Source organism: Quercus robur, chromosome 1 (genome assembly GCF_932294415.1).
Source record: "Quercus robur chromosome 1, dhQueRobu3.1, whole genome shotgun sequence".
Lineage (NCBI taxonomy): Eukaryota > Viridiplantae > Streptophyta > Magnoliopsida > Fagales > Fagaceae > Quercus > Quercus robur.
In genome coordinates, this window is record NC_065534.1 from 54,500,910 (window position 1) to 54,523,324 (window position 22,415).

The 22,415-nt window shown below is 36.6% G+C and overlaps 1 long non-coding RNA gene across 1 annotated transcript; it reads right to left on the minus strand.

Moving 5' to 3' along the window:
- Nucleotides 1-11,578: 11,578 nt before the first annotated feature.
- On the minus strand, nt 11,579-13,968 carry LOC126691941 (uncharacterized). Its single transcript, XR_007644905.1, has 3 exons — nt 13,727-13,968; nt 12,841-12,893; nt 11,579-11,882 (listed from the first exon to the last, which is right to left on the minus strand). It is a non-coding gene; the product is annotated as an uncharacterized LOC126691941 (long non-coding RNA).
- Nucleotides 13,969-22,415: the final 8,447 nt, after the last annotated feature.

The following is a 22,415-nucleotide window of genomic DNA, read 5'->3' on the forward strand; positions in this document are numbered from 1 at the left end:
ACATCCTAGATCTACCCAATTACAAGTAAAGTGCATTTTGTCAAAGGATTAGCCAATTTTAATTTGACATATGTTTCTAACATTAAATCACATATGTCCTAACAATCTCCTCCTTTGGCAATCCGTGACAAAACCACAACAAACAAATGAACATATGAGAGAAGCCATAAATCACTCAACTCGTACTCACTTGTTGAATACAATAAAATCTATCCTAACACAAACTCTTGAAAAACTTTGCAAGAAGAGAGTTTATGGCAAGAGGACTTTGACAACCTGTATTTCTGAAACACTTTAAACAAAACTTATCAAGGCATCTTAGTGTGAAACAGAAATATAAGATTGCATACATTAAATAAGAAACATGTATGTAAAGAGAGAAAAGAAACAACACAAGGAGAGATAGGTGAAATCTGGTAACCACATCATCAAATATATATATCAAAGATAAGTACAATGTTTGCTATCACTAAATGGTCACAAGACCAATGTACAAGAGATAATGTATCTAAAAAGAAAAGAAAAGAAAAGATACAAAAATCCTCACTACATCCTTCATATACACTCCCCCTATCACAAAATCTCCTACACTAACCCTCCCCCTATGAGTATGACTATAATCATCTCAAAACTACTCCCCCTTTTTGTCACAAGTGACAAAGGGTAAGTACATCAAGTAGACATCTCATCATCACTGGGTGAGTTAGCACCATCGTTCTCATCAGCATCATCACTGCTAGAGCCATCATCACTCTCATCCTCAAAAGCTGGTGGAGATGGAAAAGAAGCAACAGTGAAACCACCCATGACAGCCTGTCGTAGTGCGATACGACCAACATAGGTGTTCACCTGACACAACTCATCATTGAGAGTGTTAAGGCGAGCATCCATGCACACAAGTTGTGCCATGATGGCCTCAAGTCACTCCACCCGCAGAAAACGAAGGAGCGGAGGTGGATGGGGTGGTAGAAGTTGAAGGAATCGCCGTATTTGTTCGGGGCTGCCTCGGTTTGAGCTGTGCCTCGCTCCATCGAATGGTATCTGCATCTGTGGCACACATCATTAAGAAGTGAGGAAACTTAGGAAAGGAGACAGAAAAATGACGGAGGATCCGTATGATAGCTGAAGGAAAAATGAGCTTATCACAGGTCGCCGTATCCCTATAGATATCTATATGGGATAGAATGAAGTGAGAAGGGAAGTCAATAGAGATATCCTCTAAGAGGGACAACAAAAATTGAGCACGAGGCTCTGTAATGGAGTTATATTGAGACAAAGGATGAAGAATAAATATCATCACCATGTTTAGGAATCTTTGACCTTTTGCAAAGCCCAAGCAAAGGGTGTTTTGATGGTCATCCCAAGATAAAGGTGTCTCACAGAAGAGAGACGAGAGTTTGTCTTTGGTTATAGTCCGCAGACGAGCATAACTAGGGTAGTCAGGATGTGCTACCCCAAAAACGTGTAGTACCTTAGATACAATATCCGGAGTAACTATTATGCGCGTACCTCGAACGTGAGAGAAGAAATGAGGTACAGAAATGTCAATTTCATGCATAAAGGAGTAAAACTTATGTATGATCATGGAGGGACAAGTGAGCACGATGTCACAAAGTGACCCCCAACCTCTACTGTTAATGATAGTGGATAGGTTAGTATCGGAAAAATCCAATAAGATGACTTGGCATTCCGAATGAATGCCTCGTTAACAAAAGTTCTCCAAAAAGTCCTTTCAGGCTTTATCATTACAGAACCGTACATGTGAAGGTGTAGGGTCAGAAGAAGAAGATGCCCTAAAACGAAGAGGGTTCTGGGATGGAGTGGATTTTCGTTTAGGTGCCATGATGTAACTAACCGAAAGAAAGAGAGAGGGAGAAAGAGAGACACACAGAAAAGCACCAAACACATCAATATATAAGAATATAAAGAAATGAAGGTACGTATGCATGAAAATGCATGAACATGTGACATGCAAACCAAAAAAAATATCATGGGCTCAGCCCAATCCAAACCTAACAGCACACATCATTGCAGCAAAGTACACACACATTTAAAATGCATGATACATTGTTATAATTCAAATGTAATGTAATGCATGATGTTTTAAAACTCATTTAAGCAACACCCAACCCAAAAATTTTGCAAAAACTTCATCAATTTTGAAAAACCCCAAAAATTTTCAAAAACCCAAAACCTAGATCTAAATGCATGAAATGTATGAAGAATGAGTGAAAGAGAGATCATACCAAGTGATTTGAGACAAGAAAAGGCCAAAAATCATGTGGATTGAAGGTTTTGAGAGAGAAGAGTGTTTGGGAGGTGAAAAGATTGATTCTGTCAAGAGAGATCGGGGAGAAGTGAAGAAAAATGCGTAGAACCTTTATATAGAAAAGTCATAAAGCTCGACAGATCAAGAGGTGTTGAGAGGTGTCGAGATTAAAAACGCGTGTTTTATCTGTGGAAGAGCTGTCCAGCATTTGTCGAGAGGTGATGAGAATGCAAAATATCATATTTTTCTCCCTTAATGTTTAGACTTTTATATTTATTTGGTTCCTAAATGTACTCATTATTCTTATATTTTGATTTAGGATGCAAATGGAGGCATTAAGTGCAAAACGTAGCTAATTGGGTGATTCTGGACAGCTTTGACATTGCTTCATAATCTGGGCATAACTCTCTCATCCGAGCTCCGATTGAGATGATTCAAGATTCTATGGAATGCCAAGACAAATCTCTACAACTTTTATGTTTTGAGTTTTGAGAGATACGAGATTCATCAAGGTCGAAATCGGGCTTAAATTTGCTGCACCTGCACTGTTGATGTTCTGGAATGTTCCTTTGCTTGCAATTCTAATACACAGATCTGATGCGGTTTATTTTTGGAAGCTTCCAGATTTGATGCACGAAAATTCCAGCTGAAAAACAGCACTTTCCTAGTTATATTAGGACTTTGTTTTATTTTTAATATTTTTCCTTAATTAGTCAGATTTGGATTGATAGGCCAAAAACGTATTGACCCCTTGTGATGAATTAATTGATTAATTAGCCAAGTTTATTAATTAATCAAATTAACATGCAAATGTGTGGTAGCACAAAAAAATCACTAATTAAACTAAGTGCAGCGGAAATTAAATTGACATGGTGATTTTTTTATGAATGGGGAAAACCAACACGGCAAAAAGCCCCACCGGGTGATTTTAAGGTCGCCACTCCTGAAATTCCACTATTATCACAACAAGCGGTTACAAGTAAAAGAATCCCAGTACCTCATACCAACCTACAATTGAACCCATACCCCAATACCCAATTGGACTTCTTCTGTAGTGACAATTTCTCCTTTTGATGCACGGCTCCCAGTACGTGACTAACTAATTGCACGGATCCTAGTACGCGACTTCAATCACCAACTAGAGAAGGTTGTTGGCTGCAAAATTCTTCAATTCATCCCAATGATGAAGATCAAAAAGATGCTTGGTCACAAAACCCTACGGTGCACAAACACAGCGACTTCTTCACAAGAATGATGAACTGGGGCAAAACTCTGTCTCCAGTCACAAATTACTTGAACAAACTTTGTTCAACACTTGTGCAACTTTTGTCCACTTTGACAGCCCTTAAAATAATCCTTTTATATGCCTAGGGTTGTGAGAAAAGAAAGCCCAAACACATAATCACGGATTAGAGTCAAAACATAATTCAAATTCTGTTTTTTATAAACCTCGACAGATGCCTATCTATCGAGCTACTGTCGAGCCATGGGGTTGGAATAGCTCTTTAAGCTTAATAGATGGCTAGCTGTTGAGCTAGCTGTCAAGCTTTAATGACAGGCACTTTTCAGACTTGAATCTTGGACAGACTTGCATGGCTTCAACTCTTGATCATGAAATACAGTTTCTTAAAGTATTAAACACATCCTAAATCTACCCAAATACAAGTAAAGTGCGTTTTGTCAAAAGATTAGCCAATTACATAAAATAGTTACATATTTTCCTAACAAATGAATCACATATATCCTAACAATCTCCCCCTTTGGCAATCTGTGAGAAAACCATAACAAACAAATAAACATATAAGAGAAGTCATAAATCACTCAACTCATATTCACTTGTTGAATACAATAAAATCTATTCTAACACAAACTCTTGAAAAACTTTGCAAGAAGAGAGTTTATGACGAGTAGACTTTGACAACCTGTATTTTTGAAACACTTTAAACAAAACTCATCAAGGCATCTTTGTGTGAAACAAAAATAATAGATTGCATACAAGTAATAAGTAATAAAAAGCACGTGCATAAAGGGAGAAAAGAAACAACACATGTAAGGGTAGGTGAAAGAAACATACTTCAACATATATATAGAAAATAAGTACAATGTATGTCAATAATGGTCACAAGACCCATGTACAAGAATAAATGTATCTAAAGTAGAGAAAAGAAAAAGATACATGTAATCCTCACTACATTCCTCAGATATCAACACTCCCCCTAACAAAAATGTCCTATACTAACTCTCCCCCTAAGAATGACTACTCTCATATCCAAAACTACTCCCCCTTTTTGTCACGAGTGACAAAGGGTAAGAGTGTCAAGTAGACATCTCATCAATAGAACTAGCATCTCCATCATTATCATCATCAGAAGCATCATCGTCATCACCATCATCATCATCCTCAACCTCAGAATTAGAAGCCACTGGAGGAGGTGGAGGAGAAGCCTCAAGAGCAAAGCTACCTATGACCGCCTGCCGTTGTGCTATACGGCCAACATAAACATTCACCTGATACAACTCTGTAGAGAGTGTATCAAGGCGAGCATCCATGCGCTGAAGTTGTGCCATGATGTCTCTAAGTGACACATCGCTCGTAGAAAAGGAGGGAGCGGATGTGGATGGAGCAGATCAAGATGGAGCCGAACAGGAGGGAGGAGTTGCTGACCCAGACTACCTCGACCTAAACTGCACCTCGCTACATTTAACGGTAGCGTAGTCCATGGCACACATGAAAGTGAAATGGCCAGATGCTGGAAAGGGAACAGAAAAATGGTGTAAGATCCTCGTGATAGCCAAAGAAAAGATGAGCTTATCACGGGACACCGAATCCTTATAGACATTTAGAATAGACAGAATAAATTGAGAAGGAAAATCTATGGTAAGATGCTCAAGAAAGGACAACAAAAATCGAGCACGAGGCTCTGTGATAGAGTTATAGTGAGAAAGAGGGTGAAGAATGAAAGTCATAACGATGTTCAAAAACTGAGGACCTTTTGCAAAGTCCAAACAGTAAGTGAACTGACACTCACCCTAATCAAAAGGACACTCACAAAAAGCGGATTTAAGCTCATTTTTGGACACAGTTCTTAGATGTTCACAACCAGGGTAGTCAGGAAACTCTACCCTAGGGACACAGAGCATATCCACAAAAAGCTGCGGTGTGACAACAATGCACGTACCTTGAACACAAGTGTGAAAGAGAGGTACTGAAAAATCAAATCCATGCATGTTGGAGTAAAACTCCTGGATCAACACAGATGGACATGTGACCAGGATGTCACACAGTGACTCCCAATCTCGACTGTGAATGACATCGGGTAGGTCGTAGGCTTGGTCCATCCTATCTCCACAACTTGCCACACATTTTCATCTAATGACTGCAAGAAAGCTCTCATGCATACTTTTAGTATGCATAGTTAGTACCATCAAATAAAGGAGGTATAATAAGAGATTGTTCTCTATCCATGACAAACAGAGGTTAATGGATCACATAGCAAACATTAACACCTAATCAGAGTGTGCCTGCTCTGATACCACTTGATAGGCCAAGAATGTATTGACCCCTTGTGAGAAATTAATCAATTGATTTAGTCAAGTTAATTAATTATTCAATTAACATACAAAACGCATGGTAGCACAAACAAATCACTAAGTTAAAGTGCAGTGGAAAATAAATTGACACGGTGATTTGTTTACAAATGGGGAAAACCTACACGGCAAAAACCCCACCAGGTGATTTTAAGGTCACCACTCCCGAGAATCCACTATTATCAAAACAAGCCATTACAAGTAAAGGAATCCCAGTACCTTATACCAACCTACAGTTGAACCCTTACCCCAATACCCAATTGGGCTTGTTCTGTAGTGACAATCTCTCCTTTTAAATGCACGGCTCCCAATACATGACTAACCAATTTGATGCGCGGATCCCAATATGCAGCTTACTCACCAACTTGAGAAAGATGTTGGCTGCAAAGTTCTTCAGTTCATCACATGATGAAGATCACGAAACTCCTTGGTCACAAAACCCTAAGGTGTACAAACACAGCAACTTCTTCAAGAAAAAGATGAATTAGGGCAAATTTTGTCTCTAGTCACAATTTGCATGAACAAAAATTTGTTTTCCACTTGCACAACCTTTGATGACCCTTAAAATAATCCTTATATATGTTTAGGGTTTTAAAAAAAGGAAGGCGGAACATATACACATGGATTGGACGAAAATCAGAGCTAAAAATCTGTTTTTCATAAACCTCGATAGATAGCTTATCTGTCAAGCTAGCTGTCGAGCATTAGGCTTCAGCAGCTTTTTAAACCTCGATAGATACTAGTTGTCGAGCTTTAAAATCCAGCACTTCTTCTCTTGTTTCTTGGACAAATTTGCATGGCTTTAACACTTGATCTTGAAACCTTGTTTCTTGAAGCATTAAACACATCCTAGATCTATCCAATTACAAGTAAAGTGCATTTTGTCAAAGGATTAGCCAATTCTAATATGACATATGTTCCTAACATTAAATCACATATGTCCTAACACAGCACCCAAGAGTGCCATTCAGGACTCTTAGAGTGCCGATTGGCACTTTCCAAGTGTCGATTAGCACTTTCCAAGTGCGAATTGGCACAAATTCTAGGCCCAACCTGAGGACTTCTGGATTGAGATAAACCTTACCTTTTTTGATTTTTTAGAGATAAGGACGCAACCTAGTTCCTATTTTGATCATTCAACTAATTTTTTGAAGCATTCCAACCTCTATAAATAGAGGATGCCTCTCAAAATTTAGGAGACTTGTTCATGCTTTCTGACCCCCCTCTTTCTGGCTCTTCTCTTCTTTTCAATTCTCCCATACGTTAAAGATGTTCTGGAGGCTCTTACCTAAGGAATTTCTTTTTAGTAAGCGAAGTATTTTAGGCTTCAAAGAGTTAAATAAATTTCTTTGAATCCTAAAATATTCTTTCACTAAGAAGAGCACGCTCATGCAAGAGGTAGTCTATTTCTTTTCTTTTTCTAGCCTTCTCTATTAACTTTTTTTGATGATGAATGTTTGATTATTTCTAATTCTATATATAATTGCCATGTTTTGTTTAAAAATTTTCTTTAAATATGTTCTTAGATGATTTTTTTTTTTTTTTTTTTTGGTAATTTCTCTCTTGAATCTCAAAATCTGCTAATTGTCAAAGATCTCTTTAAACTAAAATCTTATTTGAAATTTTCAGATCTAATTTTTCACACAAAACTTATCTGTATTTTCATTAAATACAGATTTGATTTTTTTTTTTAACACATAAAACTGACCTGTATTTTTATTAAATACAGATTTGATTTTTTTAACACATAAAACTTATTTGTATTTTCATTAAATACAGATCTAATTTTTTTAACACATAAAACTGATCTGTATTTTCATTAAGTACAGATCTGATTTTTTTTTCACATAAAACGTGTTGGGAAATATAGACCTCGGCTGATATAATTAACAAGTTTTAAACCCAAGTTGTTAATTAGATTTATTATGAATAAACCATATTAAAACAAACAAACATCAATATCATGCACAGCAAAAAATTAAATAAGACAAGATATGATAACCTAAGAAAACCAATGAAACAAACTAGTTTTACAGTGAAAAACCTGGGGGGAAACCTTCCCGTAAAGCAATCCATTATAGTAAAGAGAAGTTTCAGATCTAGTACAAAACCTTTGTCCCTAGACTCTACAATCCTCATAGATGAACTTACAACAAAAACCTTCTATCGCTTCAGAAACTCTGAACTCTTCAATATATGAATGCCACCCTTTTTGCATGGGTCCCAGTACGTGACTGACCAATGATGCATGGCTCACAGTAAGTGACTAACACACCAAATTGAAGAAGATGTTAGCTGCAAAGTTCTTCACTTCATCAACAATGAAGATCAAGAAGCACTTGGTTGCAAAACCGTAAGACACAAAGATGCAGTAGCTTCTTTCAAAGAGAATAAGGCATCGGTCACCTTTTGTATATGTTCTCCTTGTATTCTCTTCTGTGACGACCTCTAAAATAAGCCTTATATATATCTAGGGTTATGAGAAAAGAAACCCAACACAAATATATAAGCATTGGCCGAAAATCAGTTCTAAAAATTTGAATTCCCGTAACCTCGATAGATAGTATCTGTCGAGCCTCATTAAACCTCGATAGATAGCTATTTGTCGAGTAGCTGTCGAGCTATCTGTTCGTAGGTGTCGAGCTATCTGTCCAGCATTAGTGAACAGCTTTTCTTCACTTGTTTCTTGGTCCAATCTGCATGGCTTTAATACTAGACTTGAACAACATGTTTCTTGAAATATTAAACACATCTTAGATCTATCCAAATACAAGTAAAGTGCGTTTTGTCAAAGGATTAGCCAATTACACAAAATATGTCCTTAACAAAATGATCTGTATTTTTATTAAATACAGATTTGGTTTTTTTTTTTTTTTTAACACACAAAACTAATTTGTATTTTCATTAAATACAAATATGATTTTTTTTAACACACAAAACTGATCTATATTTTCATTAAATACAAATCTGAATTTTTTTAGAAAAAATTTTTCTTTGACACAAAATTGCAGATTTGAAATTTTAAAGAAGAAATTAAAAATTAGGTTGAAATCTTTTCTTTTTTCTTAATACGTGATGCATGTAAAATAAATTTATCTTATGAGTAGGAATCCTTTTTCAATTTTCTTTTTTATTTATTTATTTTTATGTTATGTCCAATAACAGACCTGACATTTTTTTTTTCAACAAATCCAATTTTTTATCTATATAAAAACAGATTTGATTTTTCTTTACAAATCTTTTTTTTTTTTTTTTTATCTACATAAAAACAGATCTGATTTTTTTTACAAATCTTAATTTTTTTATTCACAAAACATATCTAATTTTTTAATTCACAAACTAATAATGCATGGATCCCAATACGTGACTAACACACTAACTTGAGGAAGATGTTGGCTGCAAAGTTCTTCAGTTTATCCAACAATGAAGATCAAGAAGCTCCTTGGTTACAAAATCCTTGGCGCAAAGACACAGTAACTTCTAGTGAGAATATGATAAACTAGGACAAATTGTCTCCGGTCACAATATGCATGTATAATCACTTTGCATCAAGTTGCATCATCTGTGACGGCCCTTAAAATAATCCTTATATATGTCTAGGGTTGTGAGAAAAGAAACCCCACACAAATGCTTATGGATATGCGTGAAATTAGATCTGGAAATTCTAATTTTGTAATTCTCGACAGATACAGCTGAAAGTTCAAAAACGTGTACAGAAACACTTTTGAACGTTTAGACCCCCAAAAACCAACTTAACCAACCCAAGCAATATGTTAAACAACAAGTGTGCGGAAACTTAACATATGCTATAATGTGAAATAGGATAAAAACTATCTAAGCCATAACATAATAAAATCACAGCAGATAATATAAAGGCAGAGATAGAGAGGAAGGAAGATGCAAACACAAAGATAACACCCGATGTGTTATCGAAGAGGAAACCGAAGACCTTCGCGAAAAACCTCTCCGCCGCCCTCCAAGCGGTAATCAATTTACTAGAAAATACAGTTGGGATACAAGGACAGCAATAGACCCTCCAAGCCTAATCTACCCAGTGCACCTAAGCCCTCCAAGCTTCTTGCTCCAACGAGGTTGCGCCGAACCTTTTTCTTTTCTAGCTTTCCGGATTCCGCTACTACACCGTAGCATCAACCAATGAAGATTGGCTCCTTCCTAACTGCTTCCCAGAACTCCAAACGACTGTCTCACAGAGATGATAATGGTGAGAACCAGGTTTGGTATAATGCCTCTCAAGGATTTGACAATGGAGAGGAAGAGAGTGAGGGAATTTGATGAGACTCTAAGGTAGAGATTGTGGGTGAAACAATCTGGTTTTTCTTTAGGGTTTCTCTCTCAAAATTCTCTCTGGAAGCTCTCTTTCAATCGTGGGTTAAAAGGGTATTTATACTGGAGTGGAGAGGAATGCGAAACGTCAGGTTTTTCCAAAACAGGGGTGGCTCGCGGCTTGACCTCGCGGCTTGACCAAGTCGCGAGATCCAGTCGCGAGTTAACCGTATGGCCAGTTGTCCTGTTTTGTCCTGTAGTGCTCCAGCTAGCATGACTGTTCATCTTCCAGCATGCTTGGCACGTGTGCAGTTTCTGGCGGGTTGAAGCCGCGAGTCCACCCGCGAGTCCCAGCCGCGACACTCTGTTTTCTTGCACACTCTTGAGCAATCTTCACTCTATCTCACTCACTACCCTTACAACAATCCCACCTAAATACAGGGTTACTAAATGCTGAATTACAAGCAAATTTGGCACGGAATAAAGCCAATTAGATGGTTGAATAAATTCAACCTTACAACAGCTTTTGTCGAGCTTCAACATTAATTCTCGGTAGATATGATTCTGTCAAGATATCTGTTGAGCTTTAATAAATAACACTTTTTCACTTGTTTCTTGATTAGACTTGCATGGCTTCAATACTAAACTTGAACACTTGTTTCTTGAAATATTAAACTCATCCTAGATCTACCCAATTACAAGTAAAGTGCGTTTTGTCAAAGGATTAACCAATTTACATCACATATGTTTCTAACACTTTCCATATTTGTCCAAACAATCTCCCCCTTTGGCAATCCGTGACAAAACCACAACAAACAAATGAATCATGAGAGAAGTCTTAAATCACTAAACTCATAAATCACTTGTTGGAATACAAAAAAAATCTAATCCTAACACAAACTCTTGAAAAATTTTGCAAGAAGAGAGTTCATGGCATGATAGATTTTCACAACCTGTCTTTCTGAAACACTTTAATCAAAACTCATCAAGGCATCTTAGTGTAAAACAGAAATAAAGATTGCATACATAAAAAAAAAACATATGTATAAAGAGAGAAAAGAAACAACATATGAAGAGATAGGTGAAGAAACATACATCATCGTATATATATATATATATATATATATAAATACAATGTATGTCATAAATAAATAGTCACAAGACCAGTGTACAAAAGGATAATGTAACCAAAAAGAAAAGAAAAGAGAAGTACATAAAATCCTCACTACATCCTTTAAGAATATAAACATTCCCCCTAACAAAAAAATCCTATACTAACTCTCCCCCTAAATACAAGACTACTCTCATCCCAAAACTACTCCCCCTTTTTGTCACGAATGACAAAGGGTGAGTCACCAAAAGGTCATCATCTCATCATCACTAGAAGAGCTAGTATCCGCATCATCACCATCATCACTATCCTCACCATCCTTGTCACGACCCAAATCCATAGAAAATGAATTTAGATGCATGACAACCAGCTAAACTTATACAAATCCATAAACATAATTAATCCAAAATAAATCAATCCTCCAAAAATAATACTGTTAAAAACCTCTTACAAAAAAGAGTCTAAACTCCACAAATGGGAAATAATCTCCACAAAACAGGAATTACAAAATAAGGTAGCTAAAATTCTATAAGTCCTCAATGCATACTGAAGTTGCCTACAGCTTCCATGCTCTACCTTGCACCTTACAAAACAACCCCAAAGGTTCTATGTTTCCAACTATACTTTAATCTGAAAAAAATAGTAATTGATGGGGTGAGCCACACATCTAGTAAGTAATTATACACAATATACAACAGAATAGAGTCAAGCAAAGCACGAGTTTGATTTCACAATTTCACTCAAAATATTCGATATAATTTTCCAAACATATAAAGAACCACTAAACACATGTATATGATCAAATCTTAAAGTTATTCGAAAACACATACGGATAATTGATCAAAGCACAGTGTCACATATACACATCACATATTCTCACATACAATCCTGTGAGCGGATACCAACATCTAACCCCTGTTGGTGAGGGATCAACACATATTCTCACATACAATCCTGTGAGCGGATTTACACACATATCTGATATATCTGATCAATTCTAAAAACAGTTATTTTAAGTCACATAACACGAAGCAAAGTTTATACAAAATAAAATAATTAACTTGATATTAACAATTTCTTTTCAAATATAGAAGCATATCAAAGATCACAATATTGAATAGAATATAAATCAAAGGATGCTTGACTCTCTTGGGAAACGAATAGTGACTGAGGAGTTTATGTAAATATATTACAATTCTTGAGTAAATATGAAAATTAATTTTGCTAAAAGAAACATTTCAAATACCATTTGAAAATAGGAATATGACTAAAATCACTTGGTTTTAATCAAATTTAAAGAACAAGAACCTTTTTAGAAAACTTACTTTGAAACTCAATTATTCTCGGAAAATAGTTTAGTTTAGAAATCATATTTTAAATGAGATTTGGAAATTCAAAACATTATTTCAAATTCGAAGTCTCTCTTTAAAACATTGTCTAAAAGTCGAAGTTTCTCTTTCAATAATGTAAAAATAATGCTTTCAATAAACTTTAGAAAACGTAAGCTTTAAAAACATAACTTTTGAAAACTTTTGACTTCTAAGAACCTAAAGAATAAAACTTGTGCATATTATGCATAATTACTTACCTCTCTTGCTAATACTTCTGAACACAGTTGAACACTTTAATCCTCCGTAAGCTCTAAACAAAAGAATGCTTTAATCAGTAAGCATGAAATCTAATCCTTACAAACCTTTTCTTTCCTACTGTCCTACAGAAATTAGGTATGAAAACTACTTTCATATATACCATTGAATTAAGCAATTTATTATTCCTTATCAAAGTCCCACTGCAACAATATATCCTCAAAACTAATATGTACTAAAGAAGTTCGAACAAAACTCTATGACCACAATTGATATTCTAGGCCAATAATGCTTCCTTGCATTGGGTCAAATCTCGTATTACCATTAGAGGAGCAATAGCCGAAATATTCTAGACCTTAGATTTAACATTCCCATAGAAAGCGTAAGGATATAGAGCCACCTTTAAAATTAAAAGTTATAATCTTCAAGTCTGTAGGCAACTTAATGAGACCATGTACTGATGACTATTAAAGATTTAAATATATATATATATATATATATAAATATCATACTTTGTTAGACCCAAGGTCCACGATTTCAACAGGTAACCAAATATTATATACAAAACTACCATAAACTTAGGAGTACAACAATCGGATCTCTTCGTGACTAACGCCTATATATATAACCTTCGTTCATGAATACATGGTGCGGCAAGCTTTGGATTTAATATATATCTATCCTAATGAAAAAGTAAAAAGCCATCCACATGAATTTAGATTTAAAACCATGGCTTTTGTTCTTGAATACAAACCGTAGGCAACTAACTCATTGATGTAAATCGTATTCTAGGAAAATACCCCTTTTAACAATCTACACACCACTAACAATACCAAGATAAAATTCTAAACCTTTAATTCTTTGTTTCTAATGGATGAAAAATCATACCTGAAACAATCAGCTGCCTCTTCAATTAACTCCAAGGAAAAAATACCTCTTAGCCTCTTTGATAAAACCCTTCCTATGAAAACCTTGATTATCTCTTCCTCTACCCTGTAGTTTGTATTAGAGATGTGGGCTTTGTGGGTTAGTGGGCTGCAATTACTAATAAAAAGAATACCTATGGCCCATCAATTATCTTTAAAATAAATAAAATAATAATAACCTCAAATAAAAGTATGCAGGGTATTACAATCCTCATCTGCCGAAGCCTCTGGAGAAGGAGAGGGAGAAGTGACGAAACCACCAAGGCGAGCCCATCGTCATGCAATACGACCGACATGGGTGTTCACCTAACACAACTCATCACTGAGAGTGTCAAGGCGAGCATCCATGCACTGAATCTGTGCCATGATAGCCTCGAGGGTCACATCACTAGCCGAGGAAGAAGGAGAAGAGGAAGGAATAGCTGAAGCTACAGGACCCATAGACTCAACACATGGCCACCCGTCGAACAGAATTGGCGTCGATGGCACCCATGGTGGTGAAGTAACGAGAATTAGGAATAAGGATAGAAAAGTGGCGAAGGATCCACGTGATAGCTGAAGGAAAGATGAGCTTATCACAGGTCATCGTATCTTGATAAATATCAAGGACAGAAGTGATGAAGTGAGAGGGGAAGTCTACAGAAAGATCTTTAAGGAAGGACAAAAGAAATCAAGCACAAGGCTCTGTGATAGAGTTATAGTGAGACTGTGCAGTAAGAACAAATGTCATCACCATGTTTAGGAATCTCGGACCTTTTGCAAAGCCCGAGCATGGGGTGTTTTGCTTCCCACCCCATGTGGAAGGTGTCTTATAGAAGTGAGACAGAAGCTCGTCTTTGGACACAGTCCGAAGATGCTGACAACCGGGGTAGTTAGGATGTGTAACCCTCGAAACATGTAGTACCTCAAATATAAGATCCGAGGTAACTACAATACGTGTACCTTGAAATGTTGTGGCAAAACGAGATACAGAGGTATCGATGCTGTGTATGTTAGAGTAAAACTCCTCTATAAACACGACGAGACACCTCAAGGGTATCTCACAAAGAGATTCCCAGCCCCAAGTACGAATGACCATAGGGAGAGGAGTGTCGGAAAAGTCCGACGGAACAACATGGCACTCCGAATGAACGCCATGTTTCTAAAAGTTCTCAAGGAAATCCTGTTGGGCCTTCCCATCTCGAAACCGAAAGTGAAGAGGGGGAACAGGAAGAACAAAAGAAGACCCAGAACCAAGAGGATTCCGAGCCGGAGTAGATTTTCACTTAGGTGCCATGCTCAGTCTATCCGAGAGAGAGAGAGAGAGAGAGAGAGAGAGAGATGGGACGTGCTAAAAATATGCATGAACATGTGACGTGCTAAAAATAAATTGCATCATGGGTTGAAACCCAATCCAAACCTACCAGCACACAATTTTCAACAATTAAGCACACATCTAAATGCATGAAACATTGTTATAATGCTAAAGAAATGCAATACATGATCATATAGCATCAAATAATCAACACCCAACCCAAAAATTTCACAAAAATCATAAAAACCCCAAAAATTTGAAAAAGCCCAAAACCTAGGTCTAAAATGCATAAATGCATGAAAATGGAGAAGATTAGAACACTTACCAAGTGTTTTGATCTTGATCTAGGCTGAAGAACACACGGGTAGAAGTTTTTGAGTAAGTGAGAAGTGTTTGGGGTGAGAGAAAAGGTTTTCTATCGAGAGAAAGGTGAGAAAATGAAATCTAATTTCTCGCTTAGCCCTTAAATAGAAATCGCAACTCAATGGATCAAACTATTTGTCAAGATCTGTCGAGCACTAAATCTCGATAGAAGTTCATTCGTCAAGGTGCTGTCGAGGATCTGTCAACAGCAAAAAACACTTCGATGAATCAAGAAGCTGTCGAGAATCTATCGGCTAGACAGAAATTTGCTCGATGGATCGAGAAACTGTCAAGAATCTATCGAGAAGAAATCCAGAAACCTCAATGGATCGAGATTGCGATAACTTCAATTGAGAAAAGAAGAAAGAGGGGCTTGATAGAAACAAATCTGTCGAGGATCTGTCGAGAAGCTGTCGAACTTAAAGAAAATGATTTTTTCAAAGAAGAAAAACACAAAGAGATTAATGCAACAAGCAAGCTACTCAAACATAGATCCAATCAACATATTAAGCTCTCAAAACATCTCTCAACATATATGCAAAGCATTCAAGATCGAAAACACACACACACACACTAAACAAGTCTAACTGATTTTATATTTAAAAAATAAGTTAAGCTAGTTTAGTGAGAACCTATATCAAAAGTAGCAAAGAATTTGTGTTTTGTGTGTGAAAACATATCAAGATTGCATAAGTGTCTCATATTATGACAATTTGAGATATGAGAAAATCAAATACACTCACACATAATCATAACTATTTGATGGGGACTATCATCTTTAAGGTACATCCTATAACTCCCACATCACCTAGAAACATGCTTGCAACCATATTTAAAAACAATTTTTTTTCTTTGCATATTTTTCCTTTTTGAGCATATCATGCATGGGCATAAAAGAGAGAGAAGAAGAAATACCCAATTATGTAATCATAAACATCACCATTTTGCTATTTCGAAGCACACAGATGTTGTTCATGATTGGCGAGTTTTAGTGGTGATATGGTTATTTATGCCTTTCTCTTAAGATTTTTTTAATCCTTCTCGTCAAAAAGAGTGATATGAGTAGGGGTGTCCACGGGTCGGGCCGGATCGGGTTTGTGCCTGACCCAGAACCGACTCGAATTTCTCGGGTGGGCGAAAATCAAAACAGAAACTGACCCGTATTAATGGTCGGGTTGTCCAGTTCGGGTCCATCGGTTTTCGGGTTTGTGTTGGTCGGTTTCGAGTTTCACCGCCGATGCCAAAATTTCGCAAGATCCGGCGAGATCTGGTCGATATTTGGCCGGATCCATCGAATCTGGACTAGATCTCGATGAAATATTGCTGGATCTGGTGGATTTCAAGTAGAACTTTGTCAGAAAAGCAAAAATATCGCTGGTATTTGTCATTTTTTGTTGGAATACCTTTGAATGTCGTCGGATGTTTTGATTTAATGGTCGGGTTGGGTGGCTTGGGTTTTTGGGGAGGAAACCCGCCAACCAACCCGAAGGGTTCGGGTTCTATGCGTGGCGACCCGCCGCCGACCATCGGATTGGTCGGTTCGGGTGGTGGCGTTTCGGGTGGGTCCGGCGGTTGGTCGGGTGATGAGGACCCGTGGACACCCCTAGATATGAGTGTTAAGTATAAAAGATCACTTAATCGCACTCATCACAAACATGAGCCACAAAGTTCACTTGCTTAGTTGTGCATTGAGATCCTCATCTAAGCTACAAGAGATACAAGGTTTAGAAAATTTTGTTTCAATGGCCATCCAAGGTACATAAGTACCAATATACACAAAACACACACTGTTTTTGTATTTTTATGATTTAAAAATTTTTTTTTTTATGAAAAAAAAAAAAAAAGCAAAACTAAAAACAAACAAACAAAAACATGTTTAAACAAAACAAAGCATAAAACTAGATGCAAATGCATGAGAAAGGGGGAGAAAGAGAAGAGATCACTCCATAGAGATTACACTAATGTTTTGGTGTAGGAATTCAAATCGTTTGCTATCAAGAGGCTTAGTGAACAAATCCGCCTTCTAATCATTAGTGTGGATGAACTCAAGAGTGAGTGTGCCATCTTCGACAAGCTCCTGAATGAAGTGATGTCGAATCTCTATATGTTTTGTTCCAGAATATTGCACAGGATTTTTAGAGATGTTAATGGCACTGGTATTGTCACAATAAATGGTAAGATGTTCTTGACGAATACCATAATCAAGAAGGAGTTTTTACATCCACAGAAGTTGGGTGCAACAGCTACCGGTAGCAATGTATTCAGCCTCAGCAGTGGATAATGAGATAGAATTCTGCTTCTTACTCATCTAGGAGACAAGATTATTACCCACATAAAAACAACCCCCTAATGTGCTTTTTCTATCATCAGCATTCCCAGCCCAGTCTGCATCAGAATACCTAGTTAAGACATCATTTGTGTCCTCACTGTACCATACTCCAAAATTGGTAATGGTTTTGACATATTTTATGATTCTTTTTAAAAGCAATCATATGAGACTCTTTGGGGTTTGATTGATATCTAGAACACACTCTCACATTGTAACTAATATCAGGTCTACTAGCAATAAGGTAAAAGATACTACCTATCATGCTTCTGTATAAAGATGAATCAGCACTTTTGCCTAACAAATCAACATGAGTTTAACATTTGGGCTTATGGGAGTTCTAACAGGATTAGCAGATCCCAAATCAAACTTTTTCACAAGATTCTTAGCATATTTAGATTGAGATATGAATAGACCTGACTCTTGCTGACAAATTTGCAATCCAAGGAAGTGACTTAACTCTCCAATCATGCTCATCTCGAACTCAGCTTGCATAAGCTTTGAAAATTCATGAGCAAGTTCATCCTTTATAGACCCAAAGATGATATCATCAATATAGACTTGAGCTACTATTAAATTGCCATTCTCCTTTTCGATGAAAAAAGTTTGATCAGCTTGTCCTTTTGTGAAACCATGTGAGACCATGTATTGTGTAAGCCGGTCATACCAAGCTCTAGGTGCTTGCTTTAGTCCATAAAGAGCCTTCTTGAGGTACAACACATGATCCAGAAAGTGTGGATCAATGAATCCTTTAGGCTGAGCAACATAGACATCTTCTTTAAGAAACCCATTCAAGAATGCAATCTTCACATCCATTTGGTAAAGCTTAAATTTCAAATGACAAGCCAGGGCTAAGAGAACCCTAATAGATCCCATGCGAGCTATAGTAGCAAATGTTTCATCAAAATCTACTCCTTTTACTTGAGAGTATCCTTGGGCCACCAGACAAGCCTTGTTGCAGATCACATTTCCCTCATCATCAATTTTATTGCGGAATATCCATTTTATGCCAATGATGTGCTCTTCTTCTGGTCTAGGTACTAGGGTCCAGATATCATTCCTTTGAAACTGGAGCAGTTCATCATGCATGGCCTCAACCCAGCTTTCATCTTGGAGAGCATCCTTAACCTTGGTGGGTTCAACCTACGACAAATAGCAAGAATAAGACACAAAATTAGCAACACATTTATCAACTGTACGCTTTCTTAGTGTAAGTTCATTCGTATTTCCCACAATAACTTCAGAAGGGTAATTCAGCTTGATCCTTGAGGAAGGTCATTTCTCTTCATGAGATTCAGACTCAGGTGATGTAGGAATATCTACTGAGACTTCTACAACACTTGGAGTACTTGGAGAGATGAGCTCTTGATTAACTTTATCTTGAACAACCTTAGGCTCTGAAGGAAGAACTGCCTTAGGTATTTCCTCACTAATTTTCTCAAAACCAGAATCTGAAGCTTCGTCAATAACAACATTGACAATTTCTATTACCCTTTTGGTTATTTTGTTGTACACCCAATAAGCTTTGCTTGTGGAAGAGTATCCAAAAAATATTCCTTCATCACTTCGAGAATCAAATTTCCCCACATTCTCTCTATCCTTAAGGATGAAACAAGTACTTCCAAAGATTCTAAAATACTTCACATTTAGCTTTCTTCCCTTCCACAATTCATAAGGAGTTTTCTTTGTACCGGGTCTGAAATACACCCTATTAACCATATGACATGCGGTGTTGACTACTTCTCCCCATAAATTTCTGGTCGTATCTTTATTGTATAACATGGTTCTAGCCATCTCCTGAATGACTCTATTCTTTCTTTCTACTACACCATTTTGCTTAGGAGTAATAGGAGCAGAGAATTCTTGAGATATACCAGATCTAGTGCAAAAAGATTCCATATATGAGTTCTTAAATTCTTTACCACGATCACTACGAATTCAATCAATCTTCATGTTCTTCTCATTTTGCAGTCTTGTACACAAGGCTTCAATGAGCTCAGGAGCATCTAACTTCGATCTTAGAAGAATGACCTAAGTGTACCTGGTGAAATCATCTACTACAACCATGAGATCCAAATATAGTAGCTCCAGAGGTCTAGATGTGGCTGACGTCTGAGTGCCTGGATGTTTTGCTTTCGTCTATTCATAAGCTGACATGGTCCACACACAACATTGCTAACCCTGCTGAGCTTTGGTATTCCTAACACTAATTCATGCTTAGATACAATTGACAGATGTTTGTAGCTAGTATGTCCCATCCTTTGGTACCATAAGTCTTCATTTGGCAACAAAATACTATTGCACACAATATCAGCATCAGGTACCAATCCATAGCAATTATCCAGAGTGCAGACTCCGCTTATGAGTTTATTCCCAGACTCATTCAACACAAGGCATTTCCCTTTTGAGAACAATACCATGAAGTCTTGATCACATATCTGACTTATGCTCAACAAGTTCACTCTCAAACCTTCTACATACAACACATTTGCAATGTCTAGCAGTCCAGGTAGAGAGATGGTTCCCTTCCCTTTTATTTGAGATTTGCTCCCATCACTGAAAGTGACATTTCCACCTTTCTTAGACTCGAAAACCTTGAAGAGAGAACGGACTCCAATCATGTGTCTTGAGCATCCACTGTCAAGGTACCACAAACATGTGTCCATTACCTTAAATGCAAACTTCATCATAAAGCACACTTCATGCTTGCCTAACAAATCAGTAGGAATGGTTTTCTCTTTCATTTGCCATTTATGTACAAAATCTTTGATTTTCACCCTTCTCAAACAAACTCCCTTGCACATTCTCATTTTGAAGCAATCTAGTTTCTTTCTTGTCACATTAGGACCTTTTTCAACAATCATCAAAATAGCTTTCAAATAACTTTTAGGGTCTGTTTGGATACCACTTATTTTGCTGAAAACTAAAAACTAAAAAAACTGTAGAAAAATAATTTTTAAATGTGTGAATAGTATTATGGAACCTAGTTTTAAAGTTTTTTTTTTTTTTTTTTTTGTGAATAAAATACTTGTGGGTCCCGTGAACAGTGCATGGGACCCATTAAATAGTGCATAATCACGTGAAAACTGACTTCTCAAAAAAAAAAAAAAAACAAAAAAAAAAGCCAAACACTTGGGATTTTAAGCTATATCCAAATGGGTATTTAGACTTGCATTCTCTGAAACACTTAATCAAATAGAGAAGAGAAAAGCAAGAAGTATTTGAAATAAAATATCTTTCCATGCCGCTTGTAGCCATGACAACAGGGGTCAATGAATCATACAGCAAAGATTAAACCTAATCAGAGTGTGCCTGCTTAGATACCACTTGATAGGCCAAGAATGTATTGAGAGCTTTTGGTAAATTAATCAATTAATTATCCAAGTGAATTAATTAGATTTAGTTACATGCAATAAGTATGGTAGCACAAACAAATCACCAACTAAGTTAAATGCATTGGAAAATAAATTTGACATATGTGATTTATTTATGAATAGGGAAAACCATTCAGGCAAAACCCCACCGGGTGAATTTAAGGTCACCACTCCCGAGAATCCACTATTATCAAAACAAGCAGTTACAAGTAAAAGGAATTCCAGTACCTAATACCAAACTATAGTTGAATCCTTACCCTAATACCTAATTGGACTTGTAATGTAGCGACAATCTCTCCTTTCAATGCACGGCTCCCAGTATATGACTAACCAATGATGCACGGATCCCAGTACGTGACTAATACACCAACTTAAGGAAGATATTGGCTGCAAAGTTCTTCAGTTCATCCAACAATGAAGATTAAGAAGCTCCTTGGTTACAAAACCCTTGGCGCAAAGATGCAGTAACTTCTAGTGAGAATATGATGAACTAGGGAAAATTGTCTCCGATCACAATATGCATGTATAATCATTTTGCATCAAGTTGCATCATTTGTAATGGCCCTTAAAATAATCCTTATATATTTCTAGGGTTTTGAGAAAAGAAACTCTACACAAATGCTCATGGATATGCGTGAAATCAAATCTGGAAATTCTAATGTCATAATTCTCAACAGATACAGCTTTTGTCGAGCTTCAACATTAATCCTCGATAAATATGATTCTGTCGAGACATCTGTTGAGCTTTAATAAACAGCACTTCTTCACTTCTTTCTTGATTAGACTTGCATGGCTTCTATACTAAACTTGAACACTTGTTTCTTGAAATACTAAACCCATCCTAGATCTACCTAATTACAAGTAAAGTGCGTTTTGTCAAAGAATTAGCCAATTTACATCACATATGTTTCAAACACTTTCCACATATGTCCTAACAATGTGTAACTCTGAAAAATTCAAATTAAGCTAAAATTTTAATGGCTAAAGGGAATTCAATTCTATAAAACTTTTCCAGAAATATCCTAATCCGAATTTCGAAAAATACTATGTTGAAAGTGCCCTGGAATGTGAATCTGAAATCTACTACTTGATTAGCACGTTTTTGAAGTGTTTTCCAAGTCTAAAACTTTATTTGGATGAATTTTAGAGTTATTTTCATGATAAACCTCATCCTAAAGTGTTAATTACAATTTTTAAAATAATTTTTTTGAATATAATTATCCTAAAAGCCTAATTATTTACAGTCTTTAAATATTAAGAGTTTAATTGTTTTAATCTTGTGCAACAAATCCCA